Here is a 13,066-nt window from a genome sequence, read left to right as displayed (position 1 = left end):
TCTGACTCAATGCCCGCCGGCCAGCCTCTGACTCAAGGCCCACTGGATTGCCGCTGACTCAAGCCCGCCAGATTGCCGCTGACTCATGCCCATCGGCCGCCATGACCCTCTCCGTGGATGAAGTCCACACGTCACGGCCAGGAGTGCCGTATGTATGTCTCGTTGTGCCCACAGGAACATTTTAACTTACCATGTCATGTCTTGTCCATGGAGACTCGTCTGGGGCAGGCGGCTCCTTGAGTTGTGGCCATGGAGGCCAGTCGCAGCCGCTTGCCCCCCTGTCGCAGAAGTGGAGGAGGTCGCTGAGGGACCCTGTGAGGGCCCCTGACTCCTCGTCATGCCCAGAGGAAGACTCAGCTTCCTAGCCGGCCCAGGAGGGCTTCTGGTTCCTGTGGGATGTCCTGTCGTGTTTGTCTGACCCTGGAGGGTTTCTGTCGTGTCTTGTACTGTTTTGTCTGTCTAGCCCCGGAGGGCTCCTGATACCCCCTGGATTCCCCATGGAAATTTTGGGGGGGGGTAGTAGAGCTCTGGGTGGAGTGGGTGGGCCGAAGAAGGATGCCATGGCCACAGTTACCACCTGCCATGGCCTCCTGAGCTCCCTGCTCCGCCATGGGTCCTGTCTGTCTGTTCCGCTCTGGAGGTCCCCGTCCTGTGGTCCGTGTCTGTCCTGAGAGGCCTCCAGAGCGCCCACCCCCCCTCCCTGATGGAACTGTTAAGGCTCGGGACGAGCCTTTCGGGAGGGGGGAGTTATGTCAGGGAACTGTCGTGTGTGTCATGTGTTCCTGCCTCTTGTGCCCTTATTTGGTTTGTTTCCTGTCCTTGTCATATGTAATCATCGGTTAATTCTTGTCTAGCCGTGTTCGTCTCATTAGCGTGTGTATTTAAGTTCCTGCCTGTTGAGTTTCGTGCTGTCTGGTCTACTCGTTACTCCCCGGTGTTCCTGTTGATGTCCGTGTCTTACCCTGCCTTGTCTTGCCCTGCCTTGATGTCAGTAAAGTGTGTTATTTGAGTTTACATCCTCGTCTGCGTGTTCCTGGTTCCTCCCTCGTGTGTGCACCGTGACAATAGTTGATATCAAAAACTGGATGACTAGCAATTTCTTACTAAATTCTGCTAAATTCTGAAAAAACAGAGGTGTTAATTATTGGACCAAAAACTTTTGCATGTAATAACCTAGATCACTGTCTAATACTTGATGGCTGCTCTGTAAATTATTCGTCATTAGTTAGGAACCTATAGGTGTACTTTTTGATAGCAATCTTTCCTTCGAAAAACATGTTTCTAGCATTTGTAAAACTGCATTTTTCCATCTTAAAATTTATCTAAATTACGACCTATGCTCTCAATGTCAAATGCAGAAACATTAATTCATGCATTTATGACCTCGAGGCTAGGTTATTGTAATGCTTTATTGGGTGGTTGCTCTACACGTTTAATAAACAAAGTCCAGCTGGTTCAAATTGCAGCAGCTAGAGTTCTTACTAGAACAAGGAAGTATGACCATATTAGCCCGGTTCTGTCAATACTGCACTGGCTCCCTATTAAACATCGTATACATTTTAAGATCTTGCTAATTACCCATAAAGACCTGAATGGTTTGGCATCTCAGTATTTGAGTGAGCTCTTATCGCATTATAGTCCTTCACGTCCGCTGCAATCTCAAAACTCTGGCCATTTGGTAATACCTAGAATATCAAAATCAACTGAGGGCAGGAGATCGTTTTCCTATTTAGCGCCCAAACTCTGGAACAATCTACCTAACACTGTTCAGGAAGCAGACAAACTCTGTCAGTTTAAATCTAGATTAAAGACCCATCTCTTTCACCTGGCTTACACATAATACACTATCGCATTTCTATAATTCAAATGCGTTAAAGGATTGTTAGGCTGCATTAATTAGGTCAACCGGAACCGGGAACACTTCTCAAAACACCTGATGTACTTGTTACATTGTTAGAAGAATGGCATCTACACTAATATTAGTCTGTTTCTTTCTTACTCCGAGGTCACCGTAGCCACCCAGATCCAGACTGTATCCAGATCAGATGGTGGATCAGCACCTAGAGATGACCGCTACAGCCAGGACACCTAGATGAGCCCCAGAGACTGATCCCCAGTGAAGACCCTGTCTCCAAGACGGCCATCATGACAAGACCACAGGGACCAGATGAGTCATTTGCACAATCTGATTCTGCTTTAGGGTAGATTTAAACTGCTGATTTTGTCTGGCCAGAGGAGAATGACACTATTACGAAAAACTATTTCCCCGTCTGAATACTGTAAAGCTGATATAAAGCCACCCAGCTTTATATCAAGCCGATGTAAAGCTGGTTTGACACAATTTGCATTGTTAAAAGCGCTATACAAATAATATTGACTTGACTAGTAATTTATGATTCCCACTAGCCCTCGCTGAGCCTATAGAACATGTTTAGGGAATTTTTCAGTGATTAGGAGGATATGTTTTAGAGTCACAAAAAATGCAGAAAACAATAATAAATGAGAATAGCATGATAATTTTTTCATTCATGTTTTCAACATCAAACTGAAATCTATTTGAAAGTGCCTGTCCATTTAATTACACTTTAAAATTCAAATGATGTATTTACACATTTATATATATATATATATATATATATATATATATATAGGTCTAATAATGTCTCATTGCATGGTAGTAAATTTCACAAATAATTACAAAGAAACAGAATGAACACTCAATTATTAATCTTAAAATTTTTCAAAATAGGAAAACAAACTATTTTCTTGTGTTACATTAAAATCTGGTATATATATATTATATAGATTAGATCTAAACGCATAAACCAAAATGCGTTCTTGTCTTAGGACAACTTTGATTAACTTTTTTGATCCACTTCAAATGTTGACCATTATATACAGTATATAATATATAAAATATATATATATATATATATCTATATATATCAGTGTAAATTAGTATTGAAATACTACTATAGTTTTTATAAATATTCTGAATTGTTTTTATTTTTACATTTTATTTTAATTTTAGTTAAAGTTTTAGTAATTTTGTTGTTTGTTTGGAATTTTTATTAGTGTTTTTTATATATGTGTGTGCGTGTGTGTGTGTGTGTATATATATATATATATATATATATATATATATATATAAATTTGAATATTGTGAAAAAGTAAATTTTTTCTTGTAACTTATTTCAAAAAGAGAAACTTTCATATATTTATATATACATATATTTCTATTTGTAACATATATAAATAGTTTCTACACAGTTTTGTTTATAGATATATATATATATATATAGAGAGAGAGAGAGACTTATTTGAAACAAATTAAAAGTATTTTTAGTGATAGATGCTGCCACTATTTTACGAGACCAAAGCCTCTCTTAAGCTACTGCATGTTCCCGTAATACATGAGAATTTACTGCTATAAGCAATACCACATGTTGGGAGGGCTGGAGCAGGGTGTTCCTGAAGAAGAGGAGAGCGCTAAAAGACAAGAGCTGGTATGCACAGCACTGCTAGCAGAACAACCAAACACGACAGATACAGAACACAAGAAGATCTAATCTGCTTCCCGTCAATCTGTGAGACATTTCATGAGAAGTTCATCGCTAGAACTAACCCAAATAAAAATCCATATCCAACCGTCTTCTCCCAGGGCCTTTGACATATCAATTGGTGCACTGTTTCTGCTTCAAATATTGGGTCAAGAACATAACTTCTTTGATACGAGGCATGAAAAAGAGAAACCATCAGAACAACACTCCTCATTCATGACAAGAAATATCAAAGAAGCGACCGACAACAGCAACACTGTCACCTCCTAGAATAATTCCCCTCATCTTTCCTTGAAAAAGAGGTCATAAGAGTCAGAAAATGTGCCACTTTATAGCATTTCTAAGCAATAAAATTGAATATCCCAATCCAAAAAAAAAAACTACAGTTTTTCTTGGTTCGTGCCGGCTTATTGTCATACCTTAATTTGTCAAACTGTTTATTATATTGTTTACATTTTCAAACACAATGGACAGCTGTGCGGCTGGTATAATTTGTTTCGCATTATCCAAAAAAAGTGATCACAAGTGCTCAAATTGATTTGCGTGAAGACCTCCCCATCCACATAATGCATGGCACCAGCATAAACCACTGATCATAAACTACTTTAATGACTCTGTCTCTAGAGGGATAGGGTTGTAGTTGGCAGATGGTACATTTGGGGTGGTGTAGATACAAGTAACACTTGCTGGCAATACATGAAACACGCTAGTACAGCTATTATACTACGTATTTTTACAAGCTTAGAAATATTGTTTAGTTATGAGAGTATCAGAATTTACCTACAGGTTTTTTAGTAGAAAGTGCCATAAAAACGAATTATGTGCCCTTACAGTAAGAAAGGCTGTGCACTGTTAAAACAACAACAACAACAAAAAAAACTCATTAGTGCTTAACAACATCAGAAACACTTACAGTAATGAAAGGTCAAATGGACAGTTAATTGACTCTCAACCAATAGGACTTTGTTTAGTGTAAGATAAGGGATATATCATTAATATCGTATCACTAATACCATAATTATTTTCATGTTATTAGCCTAAAAATTGCCAAAATGTAAATGTTATACTATTTAAAAAAATAAAATAAATAATATATACGTTTAATTTACACATTTAAGTATTTAACTAAAATATATAATAACTAATATTTTTATTTATTTATTTAGCCATCAGTGTATATTAGTATTGAGACACTATTACAGTTTTTATAAATATTTTGAATTGTTTCCTATTTTTCATTTTATTTTAATTTTAGTTAGTGTTTGTCATTTTTATTATTATAATTATTATTTTAAATGTCTATAGTTGTATTCATTTTATTTCAGTTTTAGGTGTAATTATCAAGTTAAACTATGAGAAATTGATTATATATTTTTATGTATTACTTTAAGTAACAAAATTCATACTTTAGTGAAGTATAATAACCCTGTTATTACTATAATAAATGTTGTAATGTACAGTAGGAAAAATGCATATTTTGGTTTTCTAAAGATTTATATTTAACAGTGTTATTAAATATATGTTTTATTGTTGTTTAACTTTAAGTGAGTATTAGATGACACAAAGGTAATCTAAATTTAAAAATAGCATTTAGCATCACATTAAAAATCACTCGGAACACCTTAGTAACCAGATAGCCATGTCCTACCAACAACTCAAATAACCCTAGCGAGCTTTGCACGCAGACACTGCTCTCATTTTCTTCAGAGAATGATAAAAAAAAGGTAGTTTTAATTCAAATCATGCAACTCTAGACTTAGAGTCATGTATAAACATCACATCTCATAAAACGTGATGGATTTTTTTTCAGATTTAATTACCCTAGACTACTCTCCAGCACCCAAAGCCACAAAATGAAGGATTAAGTAATCAAAATGACACTGAACTGAGACATTTAGAACACACACGCTCTTCCCTTACCAAATAAAGCTGTTGCTTCAGTTGAACCAACAGAACATGGTCAAACTGATACCTACAGTTCAACAGGTACGCACCATGGATAAGACAGTGTGTGAGCTATTAAAACCTGGCAAAAACAAACAAACACTAAAATAAACAAGATAAAGAAAAGTTAAGGTTATTCAGAGTAATTATAGTTTTTGGGACCTTTTTTTTATTTTTTCCGCTACAAGGATCATCCATAAAAATCACTTGAACATTACTAAATTCTTTCTTTCTCTAAAAATAAATGAACGAAAATAAATAACAGACAACTGATCTTTTGATTTTTGATGATTTGTAAAATAACATGCTTTAAATTGATAACCTACATTAAAATATTAATGTAATGGGTCTGGTGTGTATAAAACAAAGCGCACGATGAAGGAGTAGAAATCAAAGAGTTCTTTTAATAATTCACTGACTGAGAAGGGCACAACCAAACATAAATCCAAAATAATAGCAGACAAAGGAACATGGGAGAACACAGGCTTAAAATACTAAACATAATCGGGGAGGAACAGAAAACAGGTGTGTAACTAATTAATCAAAAACCATGGAAACAAATGAGGCAGGAAGACGGAGACATAGAAACTAAACTAAAACAGATCATACATGTAACATATCGCCCCCCTCCCGGAGCGGTGCGTCCTCGCTCTGACAAAAGTCCAACAGAGGGAGGAAGGGTGGGGGTTCAGGAGACGGACGTGGAGCAGACGAGGGGCACGCAACAGAAAAGGGGCAGAAAAAGTCCAAGAAATACGTCCATGGGGGAGTGGAGGGTGGGAGAAGCCAGGGAGGAACCCGGAGCAGGAGGAGCCAGGTGGAAATCCAAAGGTCAGCCAGGATGAGGCCCCAGGGCGGAGTTGAGGGAGGGAGGAGCCAGGGTGGAGAAGGTTTTAACAACACCCCTGGGGACGACTGACGGAGACTGAGCTGATGGACAAGGAGCCCAGGATGGAGCCGAGCAGACGGAGAGCCAGGGTGACATCGAGGATCCGGAGGGCCTAGGCAGACCCAGCGGCTCAGGCGACTGAGGCGGAGGTGGGGATCCGGAACGCCGCGGCGGAGCCGGAGTGACGGAGGACGAAGGTAGAGCTGAAGGAAAGGAGGAGCCTGACAGAGCCAGAGGGGCGGAGTGACGAGGCATAGCCAGAGGAATGGAGTCCCAAGGCGGCGGATGGTCGACGACTGACCAAGGTGGAGCCGGAGGGACGAGGAAGCCCGGTGGAGCTGGTGGGAGGACGGGCCACGGTGGAGACGAAGGAGCTATGAGCCAAGGTGGAGCCGATGATTCAGAGGACCGAGATGGAGTCCAGGGCTCGGAGGCTGGAGGTGGAGACAGTGGATCCTCATGCCTTGGCAGAGCTGGAGGCTGGAAGTCCCGAGGCAATGGATCAAAGCGCCCAGCTGGCGCAGACTGAGGATGAGCTGAGGGGCTGACAGGCACCAGCAGGACTTGGGCTGAGGAACTGACTGGTTTGAGAGGAGGCGGGAGAGGGAGGCTGGGAGGGAACACAGGAGGATTTGAGCTGGGTGGAACTAGCAGAGACCCAGGAGATTCAGGAGCACAGGGTAGTACTTCTCCAAACCAGTCTAACAAATCCACTTCAAAGATGTTCATAAGTTCTTCAGTATAGTTCCCAGACACCAGTTGCAGCTCACCCTCAGTCGTGGGAGTGTGGGCGGGGCTTCCCTCCAAGCCCTCGATTACCACCAAAACTCCCTCAGGGACGGACGATGTTGCTGGCTCACACACTTGGTCAGACGATACATGAGGCTCAGGCTCTGTGGTGATGATAGGCTCAGTTGCGGCAGGCTCAGGCTCTCCGTCTGCAGTGGGCTCAGGCAGTAACTCCGTGCAGCGGGATGACAGCTGGCTGGTCTCTGGTACGTGAGTGGGGTTGGAGATGTCTTCCTCGGTGGGGCAGACGGAGAAATACAGTCCATTATTCTCCAGCACCCACTCCACACAAGCGGCGAAATTCTCCTATGGACCGTCCGCTGGCAGGCATGCCTTACACCGCCGCTTACACAGGCTAGTGATGTAGAAAACACAGAGCGAGCGGTCCGGGAAGCGAGTAAGGCACGCCAGATCGATAAAGTCCCTGGTGTGGTCTTCCAGCGGACGGTCCTGCAGCTGGATTGTGGGCAGGTCCATGATGGGAGAGGGATGAAAAACAAAAACAAAAGAAAAACGTTGCTATATATACTCAACTTTGTAGGTCTGCTATTCTGTAATGGGTCTGGTGTGTATAAAACAAAGCGCACGACAAGGGAGTAGAAATCAAAGAGTTCTTTTAATAATTCACTGACTGAGAAGGGCACAACCAAACATAAATCCAAAATAATAGCAGACAAAGGAACATGGGAGAACACAGGCTTAAAATACTAAACGTAATCAGGGAGTAACAGAAAACAGGTGTGTAACTAATTAATCAAAAACCATGGAAACAAACGAGGCAGGAAGACAGAGACATAGAAGCTAAACTAAAACAGATCATACATGTAACAATTAATGTAAAATTTAACAATTTTTAACCAAAAATGTCAAGCCATTAAATTAAAATAATACTACTAATAATAATACTAATAATTGAAATAAACAGAGCAATTGCAAAAGGGTCCTTGCACTGCGGTGCTTGGCCCCTAAATACGGCAGTCAAAAGATTTAAACAAATAAATCGTAATATCTGTACTTTATTACATGAAATCTTTCCATGTACCCCCTGGAAGCTGCTTATATAGCTTTGTTTGGAAATCACCGCACTAGGTGTCAACATCTCATAAAGCTACTGAAATGGGGCAACTGTGGTGTTCGACTCTTCACTGGATCACTTCACTGGCCAAACGCACTGCCCCATTTCAGGACACAAGCACCAGCTGGTGGCCGTTTGGTCTGCTGTGTGATAATTCAATATGCTGTACCTTTGGCTAAAGCTGGATCAAGGGACTTATTGGAACAAGTACAAGGCAAGAGTCGCAAGGATGTAGCTGATTGTTATTTGTCCAGGGAAAATGTCTCTTTTCATGTTTTATGAGAGAAATTAAAACGTCATACAGGTTTGGAATGACATGAGAGTGAGTAATGAATGACAATTTTCATTTTTGGCTGAACTATCCCTAATTAAGTCATAAAAGTGAAACGTTTGATGAAAGGGTGCCAATCCTCTATTGGACCTGTAAACCTCTTGGCAGGTGGGGAGAGACTTTCACTAATACACAATGTGTAGAAAAAAAAAATGGTGTAGAAACATTTCACCCAGAAATTGCCAAATTTCACAAACAATTAGAAAGAAACAGCAAGTAACGGGATATATATATATATATATATCGTTACTTGCTGTTTCTTTCTAATTGTTATGTCTAGTAACAATTATGACTAGTGTCTATGTCTAATCATCGTTATCCAAGAAAATGTTATAATATTCTTTTTCAATTAGATGAAGTAGGTAGAAAAACATGGGTCACTTGTATGAGTTCTGCTGTACTTTTATGGGTTTTCTAGTGCCTGGGAGGCTCAAAGTGTAGGTGTTATTAGAACATTTACAGCTATTCTTACCCAACGATTGAAAGAAAAAGCACATGAGGCATGGTATACATCAGTTCTGGAAAATAATAAGTTAAATATATATTCACAATGCAAGTCTTCTTCGATACAAGAGAGCTACATTGCGTCTGTGTATAATATGCAACTGGTATGATCATTTAGATCATTTACGTTCCTTTCATCTTGCTATAGAAACAGGCAGATGGAGTAATACACCAATGGCAGAGAGAATCTGTAGTTATTGTAAATTAACATCAAATATTTCTGCGATAGAAGATAAGAAGCATTTTTTCTATGATTGTTTTTGTATAATTGTGTTATACAAGTTGACATGCAATGACAAATAAGTTGTATCATGAAATATGCGCAATGACTGTCAAGACAACGGCAAGGTTTATAAAAACGGTACCTGTGGGCTCCAGGATATAGCAAATCCGCTGCTAATGTTATTTTACCTGCTACAAATAACGAGCGCAGCTGGATTTCACTGACGCAAAAGGGTTCATTTTGATTTATTAACAGTATTATGAACTTTTTGAAATCTAAATCTTAGCGTGGGACTCTGTATGTCACTGAAAAATAATGTACAGACATCATGATTACATGCTCAAGAACTCAAATTACACAAGCTCCCTAGATTTGCCAAAATGCAAACCAAAGGGTTTTCAATTGTATTTGTTGATAAATTAAAGGATTAGTTTTCTAGTTTACTCACCCCCATGTCATCCAAGATGCTCATGTTCTTTCTTCAGTTGAAGAAGAAATTAACGTTTCTGAGGAAAAGATTCCAGGATTTTTCTCCATATAATGGTCTTCAATGGTGGTCAACAGGTTGAAGGTCCAAATTGCAGCTTCAATGCAGCTTCAAAGAGCTCTACAGGATCCCAGCCGTGGAATAAGGGACTTCTCTAGCAAAACGATTGGTTATTTTCTAAGAAAAATACAAATTTATAAATATGTTTAACCACAATTGCTCGTTTTGCACTAGCTTGACTTCACACATTATGCAATCACGTTGGAAAGGTTACGCATGACGTGGAAGGAAGTAGCCTAATGACCCAATGTTTACAAAATGAATGTTAAAAAAAATAAAAATTAAATGCCCTTTACAAAAAAAGGTAAAACAATGATGTCGGACGATTTGGAAGTTGGAGGAGAAAATGAGATGGAGATTTTCACCAAGCCCAACTTTTTGAACCGAAGTACACAGACGAAGAACTAACCGTGTGTGACCTTTTTCTAACATGACTACATAATTATGTGAAGTTGCGGATGCACGTCGCAGAGGTAGTTAAGATGAGCATTTGTGTTTACAAAGTATATACATTTTTTTTTTTTTTAGAAAATGACTGATTTCGCAAGATAAGACCTTCCTTGGCTGGGATCGTGTAGTGCCCTTTGATGCTGGATTGAAACTGCTATTTGGACCTTCAACCCATTGATCCCCATTGAAGTCTACTATACAGAGAAAAATCCTGCAATGTTTTTCTCAAAAACCTTTTCGACTGAAGAAAGAAAGACATGAACATCTTGGATGTCATGGGAGTGAGTAAATTATCCCAAAAAATTATTCGGGAAGTGAAATATTAATTTCAATAAAAAAAGTAATGTGTGAAAAAGTAACTTTGATTTTATGGTGTAAATTTACCAATAGGTTACATTATGAAGTTTCACCTCTTGCCTGAAATGTGCCATTCAAAAACCAAGCCTCGTCACAGGACGCTCCGGCACTACAGATGCGTTCCAAGTTCCTGTGACTTAACTGAAGGGGAAAATGGAAGGTAGTTTGAACCTCTGAATAAAGTTTGAGCAGAAAGGCAGATTGTAACAGGAGTGATCGGTGACATGTATTTGAGAGCCTTCATGAACCGCATTCCTCTTTCTTCTTCTGTTCCTAAGAAAAAACATGATTTTTATTAATTATACGAACTCTACATTGACACAACTAGAAGGCAAAGCAGATATTTAAATCTTGCAACCAGAATATGCATTAATTGAAAAACAAGTTATGTGCACTTTTAAAAATTAAAGGTGTTTTATTTGCTTTGATGGTTTTATGAGGAATCATCCAAGGAACCTTTCCACTGTTCTGCACATTATTTTTTATCTGTGATTCCACCCACTGCCAGTTTACCTGATAGTATCTCACCCCGGGTTGCCAGTTGAGGGAAAGCACAGCATACTGCAGCCATGAAAGCCAGCAAATGAATTGGGTCAGAGATTGCATATTCTATCCTACCTTAAAAATCCTAGGCATCCATCTGAAAAGCTCCATGACTGGAAGCAAATTAAAAAGATAGTTCACCCAAAAATGAAAATTACCCCATGACTACTTACCCTCAAGCCACCCTAGGTGTATATGACTTTCTTCTTTCAGACAAAAACAATCAAATAAACCGTAACCTCTAGCCTTTCGCTAACTGTTATATGCTCGTTCACGAGAGAGTGGCATTCCAGCACATGATGTAGGACATAGGCGTAGTGTAAGCCCCGGTGAGAATATACTAGTCTTGCAAGAACCAAGTTGTGTTTACAGCAAAGGAAAACCAGTCTCCTCTTGGCTTATATTGACATTTGTCCTTAACAAATCCTCATTTTGTACTTCTAATTCGTGACCAGTGTTTTGTTTTGTTTTGTTTTCTCCTCTGCACTTCCACGTTCATCAATTCTCACCGGAGCTTACGCTACACCTACATTCTATGTCATATGCTGAAACGCCACTCTCTCGTGAACGTGTGCATAACTGTTAGCAGAAGCTAGAGATTATGGTTTATAAAGTTTTAAACATCAATATTGTTTTTACACAAATGCATCAATCTGTGTGGAGTACTTTTTATGATGGCTAGACGTACTTTATTGGGCTTCAAAATCTTGACTCAATTCAATGCCATTACAAATCATGGAGAAGCCAGAAATTGTTTTAATACAATTCCGAATGTATTCATCTGAAAGAAAGTCATATACAACTACGATGGCTTGAGGGTGAATAAATCTATCTGTACCATCTAAGTTTAAGATTGCTGCTGTCACCCTAGTTCTTAAAAAACATGGTTTTGATCCTTCTTCCCTAGGTAGCTATAGGCCTATTTCAAACTTATATTTTCCCTCTAAGACATTAAAAAAAAGTTGTTGCCTTCCAGTTACAGGCCTACTTAACCGCACACAACCTCTTTGAGCCCTTTCAGTCTGGCTTTCGTCCATAACACAGTACTGCAACAGCTCTGGTTAAGGTTCTTAATCTTCTCTTAGCTTCTGATTCTGATGCTCTTAGCACTCTCCTTCTCTTAGACCTCAGCTCAGCTTTTGACACTGTTTGTCATGATATACTCCTCTCCCGGCTTTTAGCAATCAGAATTACTAGTACAGCATTTGAATAGTTTTCCTCCTATTTGACTGGGAGGCAACAATTTGTTATATACCAGAAACACAATCATCCACAAAATCAATCAGTTCTGGTGTACCTTAAGGTTCTGTATTGGGCCCTCTTCTCTTCACTATTTGTATGCTACCAAATAGTACAAAATCAAACGCTATGGGTTTAACTTCCACTGTTATGCTGATGACATTCAGATTTATTTTAGCACACCCTCCACCTTAGTGTTTCCGCCACCGCCATATAACTTGCATCAAGGAACTCAAGCTTTGGCTGGAGCAAATTATCTGAAATTTAATTCTGGTAAAACTGAAGTAATTATAATTGGCTCTAAAGCTGTTGTATCTAAATGTTCTGGTTAACTGATGGATTTGGATGGTGATCTGATTATTCCCTCCACGACAGTTCGCAATCTTGGTGTTCTCAATTACTCCACTCTTTCATTTAATGATCACATTGGTAAAGTGGTAAAGACAGCTTTTCATTTATTTATTTCATTCATTTATTTACTTTTAAAGCACAAATAAACAAGATGAGTTGACCACCGTGCTGTACAAAAGAGGAGGAAAGTAAAATAAAAAAGGAATAATAATAAAAGTAATACACTAAATTTAATAAAAATGAGACCAAGAATTATAATGAATT

The 13,066-nt window shown here is 39.2% G+C and overlaps 1 pseudogene across 1 annotated transcript in view; it reads right to left on the bottom strand.

The window, feature by feature from the left end:
- Positions 1–10,778: 10,778 nt before the first annotated feature.
- Positions 10,779–13,066, bottom strand: part of LOC306867008 (solute carrier family 23 member 1-like) — a 63,688-nt pseudogene continuing 61,400 nt past the window's right edge. Inside the window, exon 12 of the transcript in view lies at positions 10,779–10,942. The product of the transcript in view is annotated as a solute carrier family 23 member 1-like (transcript). The remainder of the gene's footprint in view (positions 10,943–13,066) is intronic.

Source organism: Barbus barbus (assembly GCF_936440315.1).
Source record: "Barbus barbus genome assembly, chromosome: 48".
NCBI lineage: Eukaryota > Metazoa > Chordata > Actinopteri > Cypriniformes > Cyprinidae > Barbus > Barbus barbus.
Note: the sequence above shows the minus strand (reverse complement) of the source record. Positions and strands in the feature narration are given on the sequence as shown.